The sequence below is a fragment of the Pteropus alecto genome, unplaced genomic scaffold (genome assembly GCF_000325575.1).
Source record: "Pteropus alecto unplaced genomic scaffold, ASM32557v1 scaffold21, whole genome shotgun sequence".
Classification (NCBI taxonomy): Eukaryota; Metazoa; Chordata; class Mammalia; order Chiroptera; family Pteropodidae; genus Pteropus; species Pteropus alecto.
The window spans coordinates 27,135,696-27,141,440 of NW_006436282.1; the positions used below are offsets into that span (position 1 = coordinate 27,135,696).

The window sequence follows — 5,745 nt, forward strand, 5'->3', positions numbered from 1 at the left end:
ACAATGGAATTTAAGGAGAGAAGGGAAGAGCACATATGGAAAATGAGCATGGCAAGAGAGCACGCTTCATGAAATGTATTTAATTAGAGGACATATTTTATACACCAAATCTAAAATCTTTCTTTCTAAAACAACTGCAAGTCCAAGTTCAAAGGAAAAAGATGAGTAAAAATGTCTATCTGCATTTCCTCCTAAAACCTTTGTGAAGATGTAGCATTTAGTCTACAGCCATGCCACCCTGAACAAGCCTGATCTTATCTGATCTCGGAAGCTAAGCAGGTTTGGGCCTGGTTAGTACTTGGATGGGAGACCATCTAAGATGACTAGGTGCTGTAGGCATTTAAAAAAAAAAAAAAGATACAGTGTTTAATTGAAAAAAAAAAAACATAAACTTCTTCAGGGTTCTTCCCTTCCCCAACATGGCAGTAGCAAGTACGAGGAACTTCTGTCATGCCTTCTGGAGCTGTCCCAAGAGCAGGCAGGTTCTAGATGCAGCGGCAGTGGCATCTGAACCCACCCATTCCCAGATAGTCCAAAATAAGGTGCCAAAGGTGCTCAATCTCAGTGACACCAGTTTAACAAAGAAATGCATAATGGCAAAGTGGCAATTACAGGTTTTGCTATTAGTATATTTAAAATGCATGAAGAAAGCTAGATATTTTAAAGGAATTTGCTGTCAGTGGAAATTAATCATGGTATAAATAACTGCCTCCTTTAATGTATAAATTCAGATTTTTGTATATGCGGATGTATGTACATATACATGTATATCTGTATATTTGTGTTTAATATTGGCTTATAAGAATTCTTTACACAAGCAGTAATGGTAGTAATTAAAGAAACTAAATAACACCCATTTAATAGAATCTGAACAAATATCCTTTGAAGCGGGTTTTAGTAATATTCAAATTAATTATCACAATTATAAATTAAACAAAGATAAGCACATTAATACAGTTAAAAGATAGTAAGAATCTGGAAGGAGATAACAACCTTTTGTGGAATTTAACTTCAAGTTTTCAATCTTTCCTATTAAGATGAAATTCTTAAACTTCCCACGTTTCACAGTAGCAGAAAGAAAGGGATAAAATTTACTTCATGTTTCAAGCTCAGATCTTTACTTCTCGACCTCAGTGTAGATCATCTTTAGGTACTAGTATTAGAAACCCTGAGCAGCGACCTGAGACTCGGCATCTTGCTTGTCATCACCACACTGGTGGCCTCATCACGGGGAAACCACATCTCTGTACGCTCAGGCCCAAAGCAACAGCGCTGGTAACTTTTCGATACCATATCTGGCCACCGATAAAGATGATCATCAGATTTTATTCTTTTCCCTTTACTCGTTCAGTCTGTTCTGGACATGCGTTTCTTTCCTCATATAGAGAGAAATCGTTGAACCCACGAGCGTATAGAGATACTTTAAAAAGCATCTAGGAAAACGAGGGTCATCATTAGTCTTTAGGTAATTTGATTTTAGAACTTTAATTATGTGTTAATGTAGTTTGTAGGAACGATTGTTTTATAGTCAAGGAAAAGTCAGGTTCTTTATAGCAGCATTATACATGAAGATTGATTTTTTGAATTTCTCCTCTTCGTGTATTTATCGCTAACCTTTAGAAAATAGTTTACCGTTTTATATGAAGAGGCTATCTTTGCTCTTCCTTGTTTTATATTTTAACTTCTGAACCTCCTTTTGCCCTAAATACCCGTGCCGGTGAAACCACCTGAAGACAGTCATAAGTTCAGTGCTGGCATCCGTCCACACCTTTCTATAGGGGTGTATCTAGCATTAAGCAAAATAGGTGAAAATTTCCATGTAATCGAAAGGTTATTTTTCCTCTTGGCACTTTGGAAATTAATTTGGACAATTTCTTTGTGTATCATGCCACGCTGTTGAGTTTAAGGTATTATTTTATTGCAAAGCATTATTTTCATATTTTCTCAGGGAATTATATACTGTAAATCCAGCAAGCGGTTTATCTAAAATAGATATTCATTCATTTATTAATTCATTTACACATAATCATATTGATGAAGCTCCAAAGATGTAATTTTACAAAATCGATGGGTGCCCTGATATTTACAATTTAATTTCCTAAAGATAGCTAGAATTTGATTCTGAACTCTTTTTGACCGCATTGAAGTTGAATGTTACATCATGTATGAGAACAAAGCAATGGTGTTCTAAAAATTATTTTTTGGCATTTCTTTTTTCAGTCAAAAGAGAGGTAAAAGTCATTTGCATCTCTCTGAGGCTTGTTTATGGACTCATTCTTTTTATTCATTCAAATATTTTTTCATTTTTCTTCCTTAGTTTGTATATTGTACAATTATCGGCAATCAATTCAATAGATGTTTATTGTGTAGCAACTATGTATCATGCATTAATCTAGGGACTGGATTCACAAAGATAAGTCTGGATTCAAGGAATTATGTAGATGGGCAGATATGCAAGTAAAAGGTTATTATTACTACAGTGCGACAAAAGCGATAATTACAGTACAAATAGAATGATAAGGGAGTAGAGACGAGGGATTGAGTAATTATTCTGGGTAGAGCTTTTTCAGAAAGCTTTATGGAGATGATGTTGAACTGGTTCTGGCCATATAAACAACAGATTGTTGCTTTTTTGTTTGTTTTTCCTCGATGTTTTTATTGTGGTAAAATATACGTAACATAAAATTTACCGTGTTAACCATTTTGTGTGTACTGTTCAGTGGTGTTAAATGTGTCATGACATTGTGGGACCATCGTCACCACACCATCTCCATAACTATTTTTATCTTGTAAAACTGAAACTCTATAGCCATTGAACAATGACCCCTCATTCTGCTCTCCCCCGAGCCTCTGGCAACCACCATTCTGTCGGTCTCTATGATTTCTGACTAAGCACCTCGAATAAGTGGTATCATACAGTATTTGTCTTTTCGTGACTGGCCTGTTTCAGTCAGCATCATGTTCTCAAGATTCATCCATGTTGTAGCACATGTCAGAATTTTCTTTCTTTTTTAAGGCCGAATAATATTGCATTGTATGTATATACCAAATTTTGCTCATCCATTCATCCATCTACGGGCAGCTGAGTTGCACCCACATTTTAGCTATGATAAATAATACTGCTATGAACATAGATATACAAATATCTCTTTGAAATCTTGTTTTCAGTTCTTTTGGGTATCTACCGAAAAGGAGAATTGCTAGATCAGAGAGTAATTCTATGTTTAAATTTTGGAGGAACTGCTATATTATTTTCAATAGCAGCTGTACTATCTGACAATCTCACCAATAGTGCACAAGGGTTCTGATTTCTCCATATCCTCACCAACACATTTTCTGATTTTTGTTTTGGGTATTTATCCTAGTGGGTATGAGGGAATATCTCATCGTAGCTTTGGTTTGTGTTTGTTTGTAGTTTTGTATTTGTTTTGGATTTTTTGAGAAGGGTCCATTTTCCTTAGACCTGTGTTTCTCAAAGTGTGTTCCAAAGATCACATGATCAGCATGTTTACCAATAACGTAATTTCTTATGCCCCCAAAATTCTATTCAATAGCTATGGTATTGTATGAAGAATACTCAGGTGATGTTTTGGCACAATAAATTTTACCACCGAAACAAGTGAAAACTGTTTCTTCTTATAATCAGAATGAGGATCATGTTCATAATCATATGGTCTACTACCATCATCTCCTCATTATATGAACAAGAACATATATTTAGATTTCACTGATATATTACATACCCAGAAAAGATTAGTTTTTTAGAGATAAATTAGATTCACCGAGCCAAGGATCCTGGGATTGGTGGGTGCTTGACACATCAAAGTGGCTTAAAGCCCCCATTTAATCCTCAGATCCTCTATGCAGTACCCTACTAAGTCGTTTAGATCGTGCCATGTGTTTAACCTACCAGTTCCTCTACCTGGAATATATTTGAACACTTAACTTTCTGCAGGATATTTGCTCTTGTTTGACGTCTATCCACAGATGACTCCAGCCTTGCAGAGCTGACTTTTCCTCCTGATATACCAGACCAGACATACCTTCACTGTCGTACTTAATATTTTATTGCAAATTTTGTTGGCAAGGCTGCTCTAAACCCTTTGAGGATAGAAACGGTCCTCCCCCTCCCCCTCCCTCACCTCCTCTTCTACCTCCTCCTCCTTCTCCTCCATTTTGCCTAAGGCAGTGGTTTATACCTGATATGTAAAATTGTGCTCTTAATTTGAAATCTTAACAAATCTTAAAAAACTGTATATTAACCAGGCAATCTTTTATATACCGATGATAATTTTATTCATACCAATGGCTAAAGATGAAAAGTTGCATAGATCTTTTCAGGTTGAAAATGTTAGGACTTGAATTTTGTGAATAAAACAAAAAAGTCTATAATGATGCGGAAAAGATGAAATATCAAGAGTTTGTTTATATAAGGAAAAATATATTTTCTTCAGAACTTTTTTTGTAATAATAAACAGGTAAATTGTTTAAAAGGTGGAGAATAAGAATATAAAGATATTTTAATTTTTTCCTTTGATGCAAAATGCAGAATTTTAATTTCCAAATCAAATGAGGATAACTAAGTTTTGGAAAGTGTCCTATATATAAGATATTAATACAGATATCTTGTAGTGTAGAGTGTACAATTTCAAGACAAATGATTAATTCATGGGTTTTTTTTTAATGTAGTGGAAACTTCTCAATTGCATAATGTGTTTTTGAGATAACATTTTGGGACCATTTTCAAAGCAACAAAATGGAAAAATAATTATGGGATACGAAACTCACTGATGGCTGTTTTCTTGAGAACAGAATGCAATCCTGGAGCCACCGATCTCCCACGGACGACACACACTAATTCTGCAGACGACCTACAACTGCTGTACCATTCATTCCCTCTTGGTTTCTCAGGTAATTAGTTGCAGGTAAAATCAATAGCTGTTTCCCCAGGGTACACCATTGCAGTGACAATAAAATAACCCTTTTGATTATATTTACTACACTGTTCTTTCAGTTTGGTGCATTAGTCCAAGGACTAGACAACCTGAAGAACTTGATTATAAAATCTACCAAAACAGCAGAAACATACCCAATCTGAAGTGCCCATTAAAAACTGAAAATTTCATGTGTGGCTACAGATAATAAATGATATATTACTGAGCCAGTATTAACATTCCGAATATCAGGTGTGTGTTCTAAAGATCTGTGGCAATGTGATGGCAGGCAAATGATTGCAATAAGATAACAATTGACCAGCCGCTCCAAAATAATGAGCCAAGCCTTTCCCAGAAAGCCAGGGGAAAACGGAGGTCAAGCCTGCCCGGAGATGCTGATAATGAGGAAGTGAAATGCCTGTGACGGCAGTAAACTAATCTTCACCTGATTCATTATCCAGGTTCAAAAATTCCTGTGAGAAGCCCCATTAAAAATCAATGCATATTGGCCTTTTACCCACAAATCTGCCTCCTGAGAAAAAGGAGCCCTAATACACTGCTGGTGGGACTGGAAATTGGTACAGCCACTATGGAAAACAGTACGGAGGTTCCCCAAAAAACTAAGACTTGATCTACCATATGATCCAGCAATCCCACTGCTGGGTCTTTACCCCCAAAGACTTGAAAACTCATATCCAAAAAGATATTTGCACATCAGTGTTCATAGCAGCATTATTCACAGTGGCCAGGACATGGAAGCAACCGAAGTGTCCTACGACAGATGATTGGCTAAAGAAGCTGTGGTACATAT

At 36.0% G+C, this 5,745-nt stretch overlaps 1 pseudogene; it reads left to right on the forward strand.

The window, feature by feature from the left end:
* Nucleotides 1–220: 220 nt before the first annotated feature.
* On the forward strand, nt 221–339 carry LOC112479834 (annotated as a pseudogene).
* The last annotated feature ends 5,406 nt before the right edge of the window (nt 340–5,745 follow it).